General features: G+C 42.3%; 1 long non-coding RNA gene across 1 annotated transcript; it reads right to left on the minus strand.

Moving 5' to 3' along the window:
* Positions 1-6,965: 6,965 nt before the first annotated feature.
* Positions 6,966-17,709, minus strand: LOC146059074 (uncharacterized). The gene is made up of 3 exons (XR_014470138.1): positions 17,540-17,709; positions 15,167-15,316; positions 6,966-7,093 (listed from the first exon to the last, which is right to left on the minus strand). It is a non-coding gene; the product is annotated as an uncharacterized LOC146059074 (long non-coding RNA).
* Positions 17,710-21,147: the final 3,438 nt, after the last annotated feature.

Consider the following 21,147-nt stretch of genomic DNA (forward strand, 5'->3'; position numbering starts at 1 on the left):
TTCCTGATCCTAGGAAGAACCTTCCTGAACAGTTCTCAGGTAACCGCAGGGATGTCTTTCATTTCAGGGAGAGTTGCAAACTATACTTCCAACTAAAACCTTGGTCCTCAGCATCTGAGACTCAGCAGGTGGGTATAATTATGTTAAGTTTCGCTTTGGGTTGTCAGACTAGTCTTATTATTGTCATACCAGTCTTATTCCGTACCCAGCTCCAGAAACTCTTGATAAGCTCATGGAGCTCATAGTTAAAATTGATAGACGTTTTAGAGAGCGGAGGGCTGAGAAAAAGACTGAATCTATTTCTTGTTCTTGTTCATATTCCTCCCCTGAGGATTTAGAGAACCCATGCATGCGGGTCTTTCCAGAATCTCCTCTGGGGAAAGAATGCAGAGTCTTAAATTAGGACTTTGCCTGTATTGTAGTGGCAAGGGGAAAGTGGCCAGTTTCTGCCCCAACAAGCAGGGACATGCACAGATCAAATAAACATTGAGGGGGTTCATCTTGGTCTACAGTTAGTGTCCTCAAATTTTGCTGTATTACTTCCTGTGAGAATATCCTTCAAGGGTTAAGACTCAATGGTTTCTGCTTTTATTGATAATGGGGCCAGTGGGAATTTTTGGGATATTTCTTTTGCCACAACTCTTGGTATTCCTCACCTTAAGGTGATGAGATCTTTAACCATGGTAACCCCCTGTCTAATGGGGTGATTACACATCAGACTCCACCATAACACCTGACTATAGGGGCACTTAATTATAAGGAGATTATGTTTTTTCTCACACATTGTCTAGCCATCTCTGTAGTTTGGGGTGATCCCAGGTTAGCCCAGCATAATCCTTCCATTGATTGGAGATCTGGAGAGATTATTCGTTGGGATGCTTACTGCTCCATCGGTTGTCTTACTCATCCTGTACATGTAGCATCAGTTATGTCAGAAGAGATTTCTGCTGTGTGCCTTGACTATGCTGATGTCTTCTCTAAAGGGAAAGTAGACACCCTTCCCCCCCCAATGTCCATACGATTGTACGATTAACTTACTTCCTGACACCCAGTTACTTAAAGGGAGACTTTATGCATTGTCTGGCCCCAAGACTAAAGCCATAAAGGACTACATTCAAGATAGTCTTAAAAATGGATTTATTAGGCCTTCTAAATCTCTGATGAGTGCAGGGTTTTTTTGTGAGCAAAAAAAGATGGTTCCTTGAGACCCTGCATTGATTACCAGGCCCTAAACAAAATAACAGTGAAATTCTCCAAAACTGACCAGCGTGGTGCTTTATAACCACATTCACATAAGATCAGGCGATGAATGGAAAACTGCCTTCAGTAGACTGTCAGTGCATTATGAGTTCCTGGTAATGCCATTTGGCTTGTCCATTGCTCCTGCGGTGTTTCAGCACTTGATAAATTATGTTCTCCATGACTTCTTAGGGAAGTTCATGGTCATTTACCTGGATGATATCTTGATTTATTCAGAGTCTTTAGAAAAATATCATCTTCATGCTCAGCAGGTTCTACAAAAGTTAAGGGAGAATAACCTGTATGCCAAACTGGAGAAATGTGACCTCCATGTTTTTGAGATGTCCTTTTTAGGGTACGTTATTTCGCCTAAAGGATTCACCATGGAGCCTAAAAAACTCCAAGCAGTTCTGGAGCAGACACAACCTACCAATCAAAGGTTTTTAGGTTTTGCTAAATAGTAAAGGCTTTTTGTTTTTTAATTTTAAGACTTGGTAGCACCAATTGTAGCCTTATCCAAAAAAGGTCTGACCCATCTAATTGGTCACCAAGAGCAGAACAGGCCTTTTGGTCTTAAAACAGGACTTTGTCACTGCTCCTGTCCTCAGACATCCCAATCCACATCCTTTTGTGGTAAAAGAGGATGCCTCCGAGGTTGTCTAAAGAGGACCCTACGACCTTAGCTCTGCATCCATGTGCCTATATGTCTAGGTAGTTCTCCTCTGCGGAGGCTAACTACGATGAAGGTAATAGGGAACTCCTTGCCGTTAAGTGGGTCTTTGAGGAATGGAAGCATTGGCTGGAAGGGGCAAAACATGTTATAACCGTATGAACTGATCATAAAAATTTACAATTCCTTCAGGCTCATTGGGCAATGTTTTCCATGTATAGACCTGGATCCAAGACAATGCTTTGTCTCGCTGTTTTCTCCCTCTACATGAGGTTCCACCGCCTGCCATTCCAGCAAACTCCATTTGGGTTGGTCTCACTCAGGATCTTTAATCACAGTTACTCTCTGGCTGTTCTAGTCAGGCCTTGGTCACACATATCCATGGAGTTTGTTATGGACCTGCCTATCTCTGCTGGTTTTCAGGTCATCTTGGTAATAGTTCAGCAAAATGGCTCATTTGTCGCCTTGTCTCGTCTGCCGCCTGCCAAAGTGTTGGTAGTCGTTTGTACATCATATCTTTAGACTGCATGGGCTGCCCACAGATATTGTTTCAGACCGTGGGCCAAAAATCATCGCTCGCTTCTGTAAAATTTAATGTACTTCATTAGGTATGAAGTTAAGTCTCACCTCTGGTTACCATCCTCAGTCCAATGGACTCTAAAACAGTATTTGCATTGTTATGTTTCAGGGACTCAGAACAACTGGTCAGAATTTCTGCCCCTGGTGGAATTTGCTTATAATAATGCTTGCCACTCTTCTACCAGGATGTCACTATTTATGTCTATATAAGGCTATCATCCCAGAGGCAAGTCACTTAATTCCAGTGGTTTGTTTTCATCTTTGCCACTTACTTCCTGTCTTCGAACCATCTGACAGCTTCCGTAGTACCTGTAACTTTAAAGTAGGTGGCGAGGTCTGGTTGTCAATCCGAAACATCAGACTCAGGCAACCTTAGGCCAGACTGGGACCTTTATTCATTGTGCTTTTTCATAGATCAAAAAGGTTAACCCGGTTGCTTTCAGGTTAAAATTATCCAGATCACTAAAGATCTCCAATACCTTTCATTGTTCTTTGCTAAAGTCTTACAGGTATGTCATATCCCGGAAGTTTCCACAAAAGATTATCAGGGAGAGGTCTCCTGTGAATATCAGGAATTTTTGGTGGAAAAAACATCTGGATTCCTGGTCCACTGGAAAGCATATGGCCTGGAAGAGAGGTCCTGGGTCCTGAATAAGGATTTACACTCCTCCAGGCTTAAAAGGAAGTTTTTTTTAGGAGTTTCCTGACAAACCTGGGTTTAGGGGTTCTTTAACTCCTCCTCAAGGGGGGGAGGTACCGTTAGGAATAGGCCGTCCCAGCTCCCAGCAGTTGCTAGGCAATGGGATAGAGGCGTCTCTTCAGCTTCCAGGATAAGGAAGCTTGATTTAAAGGGTCAATATTATAGATTTGCCCGGCAACAGTCAAGCATAATTTAAAATGTATTGTTATGTATTCCAGAAACTGAAGTATGTATCTCTAACTGATAAAGGTGGCTATAGGTTTTTTTTTTTTATCTCACATGAATGAATATATATAACAATTTCTCCCTTATTACATTTATGGTCACCTTAATCTAGTGATTTTTCTTTTTTTGAGTTTTTGTCTACCTTTTTTTTCCATTGCAAAACAAAGCATTAAAGCCCATGCAGCAATTACCACAACAAAACAGAGTTTTAAATTTCAGCTTCTCACAAAAGATGTTGTGAAATTTTTAACTGCTTTACTTAAGGGTTTTAAATATATAACCTTTTAATCACACCAAGGGGAATCCAGTCTGTTAAAAATAATGCCATTCTCTTAAATAGGAAAACATAAGAAATGCAATCATTACACGTGACTGAACATGCTGAATGATCTCTAACAACTTTATTGTCTTCATGACAAATTGAGGTCACATAGACTTTGTGAATTGTAATTTTAGACGAAAACAGTGTGGTGTATGTGATTAGTGCAGAAAGTCATTAATTATTAAGAAAAACCTGATTGAATAAAGTTGGAAATAAATACCTGTGATATGTTGTGTACCTCGCTCCCACGTATCTCTATAGCAGGCCAGAGTGTTCTTGTGTTATTCAGAAAGCACAAACATGTATATAGGAATGTCATTAATAAGCTGGGCTGAATGCAGCTAAATTAATGAAGATTTCTGAGATTTAGAAACTTCTATGTAATGCTCTCTCAGGAATGACCCAGAAAACATTATTAGAACTTTTCTAAAGGAAGATGTAATGAATAGAAACCGCAGATTAGAGTGCCACATAGAATTACAATACAAATTAAATTTCCCTGAAGAATGCCATCGCATAGTTGCTATTTAAATTTAGGTTTATTCAACCTTCTACACTCACTTATTGTAGCAATGATGATAATACCTGTGAAAAGATGCTCAGTCAGGGATGCCAGATTCTAAGCAATAAGCAGCATTAGTACAGACATTTTCTATTGGACTAAACAGCTATTGGACATAATGATTCACATTTGATCTCCTTGTAATCCTAAAATAAGTTTTCCAGTGTACTGTGGTTATTATCATCCTTTTATTCAGCATTTCAACTTTGAATGATCAACACGCTGTACAGGAACATTTGTTCCACCACCAGTAGAGGCATCCACCTGTTCTCCAATAAGTTTCCATTAGGGGCCAGACAAAATGAGGCAACTCCACCTGAGTAAATACACCCAAATGACTTGATGTTTCTGGATTACTTGGCTTCATTCTTTGTTTAATGTACAACAATTTAAGCTCCAGCCTACCATTGTAAACAAGCAAATCTGTGCAGTATTCTGTGGGGCAGCCTCACCATCTATCGTCTCCGCCATCCATACTCTCACCTTACCCCTTTTACATCGCTAAACCGGATTGGATACGGGTTTGACCAGAGTCTGGAACTTTCACACTAAACCCGTGTCCTTAATTATACAGAGGGCAACCTCGCAACTTGACCAGGGTCCAAATGTCACCAACATAGGTGAAACTAGAAAGTTGGTAATGGGTGGTCCTAGTTCCGAATTTCATAATTTTTAAAGAAATACATTTTTTTTTGAGCCGACCAGCAGCAACAGAGCTGAACACCAGTGGCATAAACCCTGGACTAATGTATTTCTTCAAGTGCCAAATGAAGCGCTCTGAGTACTGTACCTTATTCATTTACAGCCTTGCCCTCCAGGGTAGATGAGCTGTAAATAAGCATTTTCATTGGAAAGCATAATGTATCTTCCCAATTTTTTTTATGGAGGGGAGAGGAATTTTCCTTAATAGATCAACAACAGAAATACACTTAGCATTAAGTACAGGACAGAAATAATTCTTCAACATCTCTGCAGCCACAGCTACTGGGTCTGGAATGATTCAAACACATGCGGTAAATAATATATGGCCAACAATTTAGTCAGTGGCAGTATAGCTATACAGGTGCCTATTTTAGGATCTAAATCAGTCTGCAAAATATAGAGTGTTTATTTTGGCACGATAGGGTCACTGAATCAAGAATACTGTAGCACCCTTATGTCTGGTATCTAAAATAAGCCTTACATGTATCCTAGAGAAGTGTTCCCTTGGAGTTTATCAGTACAAAATACAATGCAGCGCTCTGCTATATGTCAGAAAATGGAGAAATACGCATCAAGAGAGTACTCATAAATATTGGTGATATTTAAAAATGTAGATATTATGATAGTGCTATCTAAATATTAAAAGTAAGTCAGCTAGATATGTCATCACAAAAACATGACAGATTGCAACAAAAAAAAAATTCTGCTGTAGATTTAACTAGCTATTATAAATAGATACAACCCCCTGCTGTTCGTAATCCTGACATGATGTATTTGCAAAACAGAAACTATCTTAGAGGGGTAGAATTAATAGAAATAAGTAAAAATATATATTTTTTCAAGTGTCAATATTGGAACAGCAGACATGCATAAGCACATAAACATGGCCAAATATAATGCTGTATTTATACTATACTACTGCATGCATTTAAACTTCTAATTACAATAGGGTCATTCCATGTCAGGGGTATAGTTCATTGGGTCATAGTTCATTGGGTCAACCCATAGTAGGCCGACACATGAAATAGCTCAACATGGCTAGGGTCGACACACACATAAGGTTAATGATGGGAAGATTGACATTCAAAAGATCAACATGACTTTTTCACTTTCCCCCCGAAATGTCAACATAGTCGATCTTGGACACCATCAAAATGTACCGCATCCCCTCACATGGATCACAGCGCTCTTCGTGCTTCAAGCACTATTCTATTCTCCCGCCATGACCTAGTGGATGGTATGGCATGAAATACCACCTGAAGGCACATGTCGGCTGAAAGAAAACATGGAAAACGCATGTCAACTTTTAGACTGCCGTCCTTCCCATTATCAACTTAATGCTTGTGTCGAACTTCCAACCAGGTGACCTTAGCCATGTCTACCTATTTAATGTTTCGACCTAAGCCAAGTCAACCTTCAGTGGTCAACCCATTGCTTGTCAGTTCAAACAAATGTGTCCACCACCCATCTCAGATTTTACTGACATTTTTTAGTTAAGAGAGGATGTCAAAATAACTATTTATGCCAAATATCTTGACTGTCTTACAATTAGTTTATTAAATGTCGATTTTTAAATTTATTAAAATGAATAACTAATTACGGCTTCTGTATCCAGTTTATTTAAAGTATCAGGGGTGTTTATTAACAAATGAATACATAATTTGGACCCCTAAAATACTTTTTTCCTTCCAAACTACTTTGTCTGTGTTACCTTTCACGTTAAGGTAAAAACCCACATTTTTTTGGAACAAAATGAAAAACAACTTCTAAATCAACATTAGACATCCTTTTTTTTTTTTTGGTGCTTAGCAAAGGTATACAGAACTACAACACCAAAAAATCAGCATGGTACTCTGTTTTATTAAAAAATAAAATGTAAAAGACGTTTGTTTACTGTTGTACCGCTTACATAATTAACACAAGAAAGCATGAAATGTAAAAACTTTAACATAATTGGAGAACATACCTGAAGTTGAGTTTAACAATCTCTTTATTTTTCCTTTGTTTCAAACCTGTTGAATCGGTCTGTAATTTTCCTTAAAGTGTCAGCAGAAAGTGTATACCACCTTCCAGTACTTCCTTGGATAGTAGGCACTTCCGTTACACAGAGGATGTGAAAAAAAGGAACAAAACAATTATCTCTTGAAAAACAGAACAACACATACAGAATATTGATTGGTTTAGTTCCTTGAACTGCATACTTCCCAACTTTTACCGTGGCCAGGGATGGACATCTTTGCACGCCACCGAAATTAGGGGGTGTGGCCTCATGACACAGGGGTGTGGTCTATAAATTGCATCATTTTGTAAGGCCACTCCCCCATTTCCAATGTTTTGGGGGCATCGCTAGCAGCTCTGTAAGCTGCTGGCCAGCCCTCAGCCCCTCTGCTTGTGGGAATAGACGCTGTGCACATGTATGAGCAGTCAGTGGGTTGTCTGTACACAGTCACATATGGTGTTATACCTGGAAGATATAATCAGCATTAGCTGTGCTACAGGCCAAAAATGATATGTCTCAACAACGCTCATAGACATACCAGGTGCACAAACCCATTCAGACGCGGACTGTCTATATATTGTTTGGATCTTTAAAAAAGACATATCTCTCTAGTGTAGTGTTCATTCTAGCACCCACCATCTTTGAAAATCCATGCAGTTCCTGTTCCCTGCCTGGGGTGTCGCTGTCTGCTGTGGTGTTTCTAGCACAGGTCTGGTTTGCATATCAGTGCTGCTGTACAGACCACACATTTCTAGAAGCACTACAGCAGACAGCGACGCCCCAGGCAGGGAAGAGAAACTGCATGGGTTTTTAAAAATGGCGAGTGCTGGAATGAACACTACTAGTGTATACCAAGCCATAAGCCCTGTACACACAGAGAAATGGATGCCTCTTGCTTAGCAATACTGCTTAACACAGACCGCTCAGCACATACCAATGCACCACCGATGTGTTTTGAGCAATCTGTCAAGGCCAGTGTTCTCTGGTGAGAGAACACTGGCAATGACTAGATTTATAATGCATGCAGTATAAATCAAGATCGGTGACAGCGACACGGGGGACCACGCATCACAGTCGTTGGGGGGCTACACAGGGAGCAATTCATGCTTCATTTCTAAGCGATTTAGTAATATCACTTACACTCCCCCGATGTGTGTGCTGCATTTGAGCTTGTTCTTAAAGGTAAGAAAAAAAAATTAGGTTCCCAGTCTTTTTTAATAAAGAATAAATTAGAATCAACTTACAAATTTGGTAACACACAAATGCTATGTTTAGTGTAGCACATTAGTAACAGGCCAATGAAATATTGCCACTTCCTAACCTAAAAATTTGCAAATGGAAAAGGTCTCACTAGGTGCAACAGTATTTACTTTATCTGTGTCACAGTACAGTTACAATTTGTAGAAACATTTAACAAAAAGACGAATTACTGTAGGATCAGGTTCACTAAACACATAAAAAAGATCATTACTAATGCTAAGGCTTACAGCGGCTCCTGCTGACATCAAACACATTCATGATCAAAATCATAAAATCAATTCACTAAAATACAAATGTGCGACCTTTACAAAAAGTACCAAGTGCATGTGGATCTGCACCAATAGCAACTGGTTTACATCAGACAAACTTTACAAGTGTATGTCCATACCCATATGCATTACACATACCCACTGAAAAAAATTTGATAGCAAAATGTGATTTTGCTATTACCTTGACTAAAAGAAAACTTCTTAATAGAGCAAGTATAGCAATCTTGTTAATATTCACCAACAAAATAATATATATCTGACATGCTCGCAGGTCCCTTGCTGAGAATGGGATGCACTCATGCCAGTGGGCCATGGCAATTGGCACATCGGCAAGGAAGAGAGTGGTTCCATCTGTACATACATACAATACACACTGCATACATACAGACATACCTTTTACCTACACACAGCACTGCGTACGTACGTACGTACATACATACACATTGTATACATACATACTTGCCCTTATTCACATCTGATCTCAGTTCAAATTTGTTCTCAAAATGGGCAAAACCATGTGCACTGCAGGTGGGGAAGATGTAACGTGCTGAGAGAGTTAAAATTGGGTGGGGTGTGTTGAAACTGAAATCTATATTGCTGTGTAAAAATAATGCAGTCAGGATTTACCCTGCACAGAAACAAAATAACTTCCCTAAATCTAACTCTCTCTATACATGTTACACCTGCAGTGCACATGGTTTTGGCCATTTTGAGAACAAATTTGTACTGCGATCTGAATAAGGGTCAATATGCACACTGCAAACATACATACATATAGCACTGCATACATACATACATACATACATACATACATACATATAACACACTGCATACTGTACATACAATACACAAACAATGCATACATACAATACTCACAGAACATACATACATATATACACACACATACTATAACTACAAAAATAAATTGATCCTTAAAAAGCAAAAATCCCCATTTTTAAGTCAATAACGTTGAAAGGAGAATATTAAGTAAAGGTGCATATCAAGTGCCCAGCATATATCAGGGGCGGATTGGCCCTGGCTGGAAACCAGGCCACTTTCCGGCCCATAAGGCAATAAAACTGGCCGCCCTCTATCCACCGTGGGCCGTGCAACCGCAATCTCAGCAGTTAGTTGCTGCAGTGTTCTGCCCCATGAATACAGTGGCCATGGGAGGGCTGCTGCGCATGCAGCTCCTCCCATGGTGTAGCACCGCCCTTCACCCTCCCCATCCACTCTCCCCTGGAACTTCGGCCAGCAATGGATCCTACAAGCCGCCTGCTACTCTCCCACTCTCAGCCGCGACTGTGTTTCCACAAGTATTGCCAGCAGGAGGAGACGAGCGTGACCACAGAACCTGTAGCTGTGTCCCCACCAACCGACTGCAGACTGACGGCAGAATGCAAGCTGCATGGCTGTCTCACCGCCCTCGAACATGCGTGAAGCTGGTGATTATTCAGGAGGCCGGGTTGGTCTGTGCTCCATATACAGCAGATGGGTGGGGCTGGGTTGGGACGTCACCACAGGGGGCAGTGGAACTGATACAATGTAGCAGATGATGACAAAGCAGCGTTTTTTTAGCACTTTCTCAGGTCACATGACCTCTCCTGGTACCAGTGAGTTATATTGCGCTTTTGAATATTTTATGGACACTGCACCCAGGGCCTGCGCCACCACTAGGTAGGTTTAGGCATTTGCCTAGGGGGCCGGCCACTAGAGGGCAGTAGTGAGCTGCAGGCTAGCAGCAGGAAAGCTACCGTAGAAGCAGCAGCAGCGGAGAGCCGGAGGAAGGAAGTTGCATCTCGGTGAGTGAGCAGCACAGCACACACCCCTTCCCCCCCCCAAGCAACACAGCAACTCCCCCTCCAAGCAAAACAGCAACCCCCCCCCCCCCCGAGCAGTGCACCGGCACCATCGCATTCCCCATAACCCCCCCTCCCCCGGAGCAGCATGGCGGCCAGGCGGCCACATCGCACACCCCCCCCCCCCCCCCCACACTCCCACCTGGGGCGCTCCCATTGTTTAGTTATTATATTGGAGTGCCACCTTGTCTGCAAATCCGATGTATATAGATCTACATATTTTACACATACACAAACGTGACTGAATTAACAGTATGACAGGTGGATTAACAGATCCAGGCCCTCCATTTAATATAGAACAGAATTTCAGTGGATTAATTCATGGGCAATAGGCCAGAAAGGTGCCAACCAGCCTGCCCCCTGTCCTATGTACTGAAGCTGGTTGGTTGACCAGAGGGTCTATTACTCTGTCAGTCACCAGCAGCAGCAACAGAGAAAAAAAACAAAGACAAAATTTTTTTCGGGGGGATACTGAGGAAGCATTGTCAGAGACCTAGCGATGGTTGAGGCTTAAACAGTGACCATCTAAACCATTTTACCGATGGTTCTGATGAAACATCTAATGGTAGCCATCCTTAATTTGCTAAATAGAATGTTATGTGTCATGAATGACCAACCCTAGTCCTTTGATCCTAGACTGGTATCGGAAAAATACATGTGTGATGTGATCCCGATATTTCACTAACTAGCTCACACTGGTCGATTTACACACACACGCCGCAGCCTAACCCTACTCACACACACACACACCGCAGCATTGCTCTTCACATACACACACGTTGCAGCCTAACCCTACCCATACACATACACACGTAGCCTCACCCTACCCATACACACACACCCCACAGCCTTACTCTACCCATGCACACACCCCGCAGCCTAACTCTACCCATACACACACACAAACGCTGCAGCCTAACCATACCTATACACAGTGGCGGGCTGGGCCAGGGGGCAGGGTGCCATGTGCCCCCCGGGCCGCTTTTTTGCTGATTGTTGTGGGCCACCTTATACAGCAAAAGGGCCCTGGTGGTCCAGTGGCTGCTGACTATGCAGCTATGTGTGCTCTGCACTGCAGCCGATTGTCGGTGTGTGCCCGCCCCGGCCGTGGCGCTGGCTTAGTGAGAGATGATGCTGGTTGGCGGCTCGGGCTCTGGCTCCTGTCACTGGCTGCTCAGTTGATGAATACTCTAGTCTAAACTCTGAGACAGCCTGTGAGAGCCGAGCCGTGGATGAGCAGCACACTGTCTGCGCTCGCAGCCTCTGGAGTCGGCCAGGCAGTATGAGAATCAGCCTGTGGCTGCTCTGCGTAACGTAACCTGCAGCATAGCAGCCCTGCTCTACGTTCTCTGCCCGGCTGCCTGCCGCAGTCACTCTCACCTCCCACAAGATAACAAGCATCTCATGACCTGGCAAAGAGCATGCAACCCCTGGCATTGAGTCTGAAACCCGTAGAAAGGAGCATGAAACCCGTAGCAACGAACATGTAGGTAAGCAGCACTCATGGCATAATATGTAATAGGCATTACTGCGTGCAGTATAATATGTAATGGGTGTGTGACATGTAATAGGCATTACAGTGTAAATTTTTGGTGCATGCCTACAGTGTGCACTGTCACTATTTAAAAATAATTTGTTGAGCCCTGGCATAACGTGTAATGGGCATCACGGTGTGTTGTTACACGTAATGGGCATCGTGGTTTTATGTATAATGGGCATGTATGTGACGTAACATAAAATGAGCTTTACGGTGTGTAAAATCAAGAATAGAATTGAAGCAAAGATTTAAAAATCCATTATAAGGTGGGTCAAGGGGCCGGGCTGGGGGCGGCTTTCCTGTTTTGAACTGGGCACTGTGGATACCTCATGGCACCATATAAATAAAGTATAATAATAAGGATGTACTGTTACTTATGGGCCGGTGCTGTGGATTTCCCCCCCCTGGCTAAAAGTTGCCAGCCAGCCCCTGCCTATACAAGGGACACCTCCCATAGCCTTACTTTACTCATTCACACACACATCACAGCCTAACTCTGCCCATACACACACACCCCGCAGCCTAACTCTAATCATGCACAAACCCCGCAGCCTAACTCTACCCATACACACACCTACACAGTAGAATTAGTTTAGAAATATATAGTACAGGTCGAGTATCCCGTATCCGAATATCCGTTATCCGAATTATTCCGAAATACGGACATTCCAGAAAGTGAAAAAAAAATTTTTTTTTGCTAGAAACTCACTGGGGACATTTGTAACAGCATCACTGGGGACATGATATGTAACTGGCACTATATATGTGCAAGACAATGATTGCTTGGCATTCAAATTCAGTGCTGAGATAGTACACACATTTTGTTTCACGTTTTGAAACCTTGTTTTTTGAACAATTAAAATATATTTGTGTGTATTTTATGTGGTAATAAAATATATTTGTGTGTATATTATGTGTTTATACAGCATAAATGCAAGATACTTCAAAATACATCATTGAAATATTAAAATATTCCGAAATACGGAATAATCCGTTATCCAAAATTCTCCTGGTCCCGAGCATTTTGGATACGGGATACTCAACCTGTATTAAATAGAAAAATGGAAGTACTGTGGCATATACAAGGTTGGGAAAAATCTGACATACTGTATTCTAGTTCAGTAAAATAAGGATACAGGATATATGAAGAGGGGTATTCCCCCTGACCACACCCTCTCACAAGATCCCACCCCCCATAAGGGCTGCTTCGAGAAATTTTCCAGGGTAGTTTTAAATCCCAATCTACCCCTGGCGTGTATGCACAGCGATGATCGATAAAATCACTGGGCTGAAAATCGATCAGTGCAAGACACTATGGAAAGCCTTTTAGTCTGCTGGTAACACCAGCAGATAAGCCGGGGCAGCCGGCAACGACATGCAATCAGTGCTCACCACACATCACCTGGCCACCTACACACTGGGCGGCTTTTTGCACTGAAAGCAGCTCCAATCGTGAAACTGAACTGCTTTCAGCTCAAAATCGCCCATTGTGTATGAGCCTTTTCTATTAAAAAAAAACTGGCACTCCAGGAAAGGTTTATTACCTTTTGTTTCTCAAAACTGATATGCCTACATAAATATTTTTAATATATTATCACTATCAAGTGGAGTAGATATGGTATATGACAAAGTGACCAAGCAAATAATAACCACATTAGAGGAATATACAGATGGAGTGGGTCTCTTCCTTGCATGGGATGGCAATGGCGACGCCATCCCCCGCCACCCGTATCTGCGCTCATGAGATGCGCGCGCGTCCCCTTTAGCACGGTTCCCCTGGGTCCCCGCCGGCTTGTCGGCGGTCATCCGGGGTCCCCACCGCACACCCCTTAACCCTGTCCGTCTCCCTGAAGCGGAGACGGACAGGGTTCCCGTCGCCCCGCCGCCCGGAAACTGAGACGCGCGTGAGACGCACGGGCGTCTCAGCCAGATGGACGCTGGGCTGCTGGCGGATCGCCAGCGGTGACGTTCTGGCGATTCGCCAGCAAGAGGGAGCCCGGCTCCATCTGTATGTAATATCCCTTATTCCATATTATTAATAAACTACTTCATTAATAAAGTACTATTTATTTATTTATTTCCAGTTTCTTATATAGCTCAGCAGATTCAGTTGCGCTTTACAATAGTAGACAGTGATAAAACAAACTGGGTACTATTTAAGTACTTCAATAAACTCTACCTCCATGTACAGTGGGATCATAATAGATTTAAAAGTTGTTTCGCTCCAAACTTTCAGATCTACAGTATAAACACACTAAATATAATGAATGTTTCTTTTGTGCTGTTATGTCCTATATTCAGATCTCATATACTGTAGCTATCCCAAATATAACAATGTTCATAAACTTCTCTCTTGTACCCTTCAATATTGTACTGTATGCTGTTAAATATCTAATAGTAATGTAGCTCCTGCTATGCTCAAACAGACTAATTGACTCTGCTATGTTAAATCAAGCTTAGTCTAGCCAATATCTCACAGAAACTGCAGCATCAGCGGTATGAAATTATCATTGTTCTATCAATATATATATATTTATAGGCTATTACCACAGTATGAGTGTCAAATCAGCTATTTCTATCATTTTTATTGATAATTTAGTTTGTGATACTGCAGTGATCTATCATATCTTGTAATATATTTAACTGATATAGGGCCAGATGTTTGGGCTGTATTCCGTTATGTACCAAACTCTAGAATGCAATACATCCTGAAGCTTGGAGCCGCCAGTGGGTAACAGTGTGTTTATATGGACTTACCCAATAGTATATGAGCTTTTCGTTCACCTGAGATTTATGAGCGATTCAATCAGATTCTTCCCAGCATCCTCCACAGCAGCACATTTCATTCTGCTCATGCGCTGGACCCCTGGTTACTAAACCCGGTAGTTTTGAAACCTTGTTTCATGCACAAATAAAATATATTTGTGTGTATTTCATGTGTTTGATGCAAGATACCTCAAGATACATCATTGAAATATAAATATATTCCTAAAAACAGAATAAGCCGTTATCCAAATTAGTCTGGTCCCGAGCATTTTAGACAAGGGATATTCAACCTGTGTATACAGTATACTGTATATACAAGGGTGTAAGGAACAGCACTCTCCTTCAAGAGTGATTGCTCCTGTGCCCTCTGTAGTATTTAAATGAAGATATAGAAAGAAAGCAGCGGCAATCGGAGTCATCCAATAAAAGGTGATGTATTTAAATCATACAGAAGACATGTATAGAGATGGGGCTCACCTGTCTCAGTATTCTCCATTAATTTGGTGGTGGTGTTTCCCAGAGAGATGTTTTGGGGGTGGAAGGGGGGTGATGGTATTCCCTTTTCAGTTGGCAGCGGTACTTGCAAATGGACCACCTGCAGCTTTCCTTATGATCATATAGCCCGAGCTGGTGACACACATGTATTAATTTATACAATATCACAAAATGAAAATTTGAAATTGTATTTATGCATTTTATATCCTACTTTATCATATATACATTTTGATAATTCAATTGTAATTGTAATTTGTATTAATTCACCTGATATTTAATACACTATTTGAATATTTGGTACTTGTTTCCTAGCACGGCCACACCGATTTACATCGGGGTGGTCGTGTCGGAAAAATTGGGTCGATCGCATCGCATGCGATGCGATCGACGCGACCGACCTTCGACCCGATTTTTTTTTTTGAATGAAATGTAAATCGGGTCCCTGGGACCCGATTTTACATTGGATTCAATGTAAAATATTCCCAACCCCCCCAAATTTAACGGCGTACACCCCACCCCACGATAGACGCCAACCCGAAGCGTGGCGAGCGCAGCGAGCCCGCGAGGGGCGTCGGTGCGCGTCCTCCGACCTTTTCATTCCCCTACTATCCACGTGGGCGTGGAGTTGAGAATAGAATAGTGTGGCGAGCGCAGCGAGCCACCGAGCCCGAAGCGTGGCGAGCGCAGCGAGCCCCGCGAGGGGACGCGTATACCTGTGAAGTTATACGCGTCCCCTCGCTGCGCTCGCCACGCTTTGGGCTCGGTGGCTCGCTGCGCTCGCCACACTATTCTATTCTCAACTCCACGCCGACATGGATAGTAGGGGAATGAAAAGGTCGGAGGACGCGCACCGCCGCCCCTCGCGGGCTCGCTGTGCTCGCCACGCTTCGGGTTGCCGTCTATCGTGGGGTGACGACGGGGACATCTATAATGTGAAATGGGTCATATTGGCCCATTTCACATTTTTCACATTTTCTCACTATTTCAATGTTAAAAAATATTTTAACATTGAAGCCTATGTAAAAATCGGGGGCATCGCGTCGGGACCATTGTTAATGGTCCCGACCGACGCGATGCCCCCGATATTTTACCTTTCCCGACACGATTTCAATGTTAAAATATTTTTTAACATTGAAGCCTATGGGGAAATCGGGGGCATCGCGTCGGTCGCGTCGGGACCATTGTTAATGGTCCCGACCGACGCGATGCCCCCGATATTTTGTCCTAGCTGGCCAAATGGACCTGATTTCAAAGGAAATCGGGTCCATCGTATGGATCGTGTACCTTAACTTAAAGGTACACGATCCATACGATTGTGGCCGTGCTAGGAAACAAGTACCATATATTTTTACCTCTAAGACACTGTAGGCCACTTATACTTCTCTTTTGTTAACACATTTCTTACATACATATATTTATATGAAAAGAGGTATAGAGTGTGCTATGTTATATCCACCACCCTTTACATGCAATTATATGGTAGACCAAACTATTTAAAATTCATAAAAAAAAATTTTTTATTTCTCAGACATAGGTTTCATGGTTCAGTTCTTCCAAAATAGGATACCCGACGTGTTTCGTCATAAATGACTTCATCAGGGGAAAGTCTTTCTAAACCATTGAATACAGGTTTAAGGGCTGGATCCTACTTAAGGATACCTTGTGTGTCAATAAAAAAATACACTTTTTTCCAGCAGGAAAAACGAATTTCAAATGAAATACACGAGACAGGATATTTCCAACAGAAAATGGGATTTTCCAACAGGTAATAAGCAGTGACCTGGATCAATAAACAGTATCATGTGTCACCAGTGTCTGAGATGGTCACTGAATGATGTGAAGGCACACGCACATCTAAGATTACTCTCAGGTAAGTGGGTGGGCAGCTGATATCCGGTGTTGTCAGCTGCCCACCTTTGGTGTCCACATCACTGGGCAGCTTCCAATGGGAACACCCAGCATTTTCATGGGAACACCCATGAAACGTTGGGCGTTCCCATGGGCAAGTCCCCCGGCCCGCCGCCCCTTGCCCGCAATCTTGGGTGCAGTCTGTTCAACGTGGCCACGCACACCCAGTGTATGCACATGTGCATACGCCCACCACCAGTCACCCGTGCGAACGTACATTGGGATGTGAATGGACCTGAATAGGGTACAAAGTGCACAATAGTGTATAATACTTATTAAACTTATTAATCAAGCAGTATATGGCTTAGCATGTCATCCCTTCAGAAAGCCTGTCATGGTGGCGACAGCTGTTTGGATGCGTGTTACCACACCTTAATCATGGGAAAAGTTGACTACAAACACCCTCTCTAATATACCCAGAGAAACAAATCAAGAGATGACACTCACCTGGAGAGCACATGTAGCTACACAAGTGGGACTCTGCAGAAGCTTGTAAACCATTGTCCCAAAACATCAATCAATTGGTTAATAGATATAACACAGACATATATTCATTTTGTTACATCTGTGGCAGTAATTCTCAGCTTCAGCCCACGCCTCCACCCAGTAGGTCATATTTTCAGGATTTCTATAAGTGGAAACCAGTGTGATAATTACTGGCAAGAAAAAGAGATTAACTTAATTGAGCTTATCTTAATTTGGAACTCCTGATCTTGACTATTTTTGATTGTCATTATATCGTATTACAGGTTGTTGCAGAAATTGAGGGGTGAGAATAATCAATTATTAAAATGTATTTACATATATAATTACTATTTTTCTGTTAAAAATCAAACAGCTGCATATGATAACAGGCATCATAGTTTATTTGAGTCATAATTATAAAGAACAGTACCTAACATCTAAGTAATCTAGTGTTGGAGTATTGGATGTAAATTTAATGTATGTGCACATTTCTATATATAACATATCAAGCAAACCTGAATCTCTAGTACTTCAGAACAGTACATACAGTAGTATTGTCAACTTTGCTCATGTTGTCAGGATAATTATACATAAAAGCCACTTTCAAATACCAGACTTTGAACAGAGCCTTGTAAGCATAAGGAAAAAAAATCTGTTACGCTGGCTTCGCTATCTTGGCCTTTGGGCTTGAGGACAATCATTCTGCACTTCTGACCTAGAGGTTTGAGGACAGAACTCATTGCCTTGACTACAGATTTGGGATCTTAACAGTAGTTTCTTTCCCATTAGTTTTTTTCCCAGGCACCATGCACTCTTCATGATGGCTCACGAAAATCTTCCAAAAAGAAATGGAGTATAGTCAGGTTTTGGAGCCCAGTCCTCTGTGGATTATGGACTGGTGCAATACCATACTCCTAAGAGAGGTGTTACATTGTATTAGACGTATGCCATTCTATCTATGTAATACACAGGGCCGCCAAGAGGTATGCCTGGCCCCAGTAAAATTTAGGGGGCATGGCCTAATTGCGGGAGGTGTAGCGACCTCCCGCAATTAGACCATGCCAGTGCGCCCAAAATGTTAAGGAGGGGGTGAAAAAACACTCTAAAATGGAGGGGGAGTGTTATTGTCGTCGTTGTCCCCGCAGCAGCAGCAGCACACACCTACAGTATGTGCTGTGCTGACAGCAGGCTCAGCATGACCTCTCACGCGGTCAGTGAGACACATGCTGTAGGTGTGTGCTACTGCTGCCCGGGAGGGATGGAGGAGGGGTGAGTCGGACCAGGGCTCCCGCCGGGCCCCTCCAGCAAACCCGGGCCCAGTTAATTAGTACCCACTCCCCCCCTCTCTGCGGCCCTGGTAATACATACTTGTTCTTTTTGAAATGTGCTAATTTTTTTACGGCTAAAAACAAACCACGTGTCTGTGGTTGCATCTTTTAACTGTCCTGTGCAGTGGCCTGGGCAAACCTAATCTACACAACTGCTAGAAATTTGTGGCGTTAAATAGTTGATTGCTTTTCCAAATCATTAATAAATTGTGTAACATTTGATTACATTTGTTTACGTATTTTATATATATATATATAGCAATGTAGTGGATGCGGCGGCACTCTAACAATAAGACACGGACGGCAAGGGTAATATCCAACGTTTCGTGGCGGCGTTGCCACTTTATCAAGGTGCCAGTGAACAATAAACATATATACAAAAAATACCTTTATAGCCCTGGGTTCTGTCCATGGGACACGGCGTCCCGGCGTGCTGCGTCTAATGATGACGTCACTCACTGCCTGAGGCGCAGTGCTCCACGGAGAAAGCCCGTAATCTAAAACACCTGAAAATAACAAGAAAACAATCAGTGTAAGAAAAGAAAAAAATATGCAGATAAAAGCAGAATTAAAATATAACAAGAAAGCGATTAACAAGAGATAAATATCTACATCACATGATAATGAAAATGTATATCAGGACAGTGACAAGGGATAAGTATACTGTTTAAAGAAAACAAGACAATCCCAAATTGTCATTTAACCCCCGTGGGGTCAGCGTATCTAGCAAATAGATCCAGCGGCTCTCCATTTTAAGTAGAATAGATGATCTATCACCACCGCGAGATAGCGGAGGTACATGATCTATAATGCGGTAGCGCATTGAGGTGAGGGAATGCCTGGCTTCAACAAAGTGTTTACTAACTGGATGGTCTCCATGTCCAGACGTCAGCGCTATTTTAATGTTAGATCTATGTACTGCAGCCCTCTCCTTAAAAGCCCTGTCGGTTTTGCCGACATAATGTCGGCCACAGGGACAATTAAGGAGATAGACTACATATTTTGAATGACAACTGACCCGATGTTTGATCTTAAATTTTTTTCCGGTATAAGGATGATGGAATGTGTCACCCGGTATCATGTAGCTGCAAGTGATGCAGCCACAACATTTGTAACATCCAGGTTTTGGGGTGCCTAAAAAAGTGGATTGCGGAGTGGGATAAATGATATTGTTTCTCACAAGATGGTCACGCAAATTTCTCCCTCGTTTATAAGAGCACATAATGGTTTTGTTATTCAGACTGGGTAGTGTGGGGTCACTAGTAATTAATGGCCAATATTTTTGTGAGGATTGTCTTATGGCCTGACTTTTGTTATGGAAAGAATTGACCCAAATGAGTTTATTATCCACATTCCTGTCTTTAGAGGTGGGTATCAAGGCTTGTTCACGTGTTATGGCCAGTACCTTATTTTTGGATTTTAAAAGGTCAGCGTAGGCATAACCCCGTTCTAAAAACTTACTGATCATTTTATTCAATGACACCTCCAATTTGAGTTGGTCACTCTCAATGCGACGTACTCTAAGCATTTGAGAGAACGGCAATCCCTTTTTCAAGGGGATAGGATGGTGACTGCTAGCTAGCAAAGTGGTGTTTCTGTCAGTGCTTTTTACGTATAGAGAAGTACTGATAACGACATCATTGATGGTAATTGTCACATCTAAATAATTCACTTCCCTGACATCAGCCAAAAAGGTCAGTTTAGCGGGGGAGTCAGAGCTATTGTGGGTTTCCAACAATGCATGCAAAAGATTGGTCTCGCCCCTCCATACTACCAGCAGATCGTCTATATAGCGTATATAGAGTGTAAGATGTTCAGCTATACCAACATTATTGATGAAAAGCTCCTGATCAATTGTATACATATATGCATTGGCGAGCGATGGGGCCACAGAAGACCCCATCGCACACCCACGGAGCTGCACATAGAATTTGCCATTGAAGGAAAAATTCTAAACATGGTGGATTACGTGGCTGAAGCTCATAAACATCTTTCTGACTCTGCCACCTATCAGCCTTTGGATAAAGATCCTACTATGCTGTATAAAACTGAGCTGGACAGAATATTACATGTGGCTACCAGTGAAGGAATTATTTCATCAGCAACTAAGGATGTACTTACCACTCCTTTTCCAGTGACCCCTTTATTATATTTGTTGCCTAAAGTGCACAAAAGCCTTGTGCAACCCCCGGGCAGACCCATTATCTCTGCCCGGGGGTCACTGTATCAAAATGTTTCCGTCTACTTAGACTATTTTTTACA

Source organism: Crinia signifera, chromosome 2, assembly GCF_055691185.1.
Source record: "Crinia signifera chromosome 2, ASM5569118v1, whole genome shotgun sequence".
NCBI lineage: Eukaryota > Metazoa > Chordata > Amphibia > Anura > Myobatrachidae > Crinia > Crinia signifera.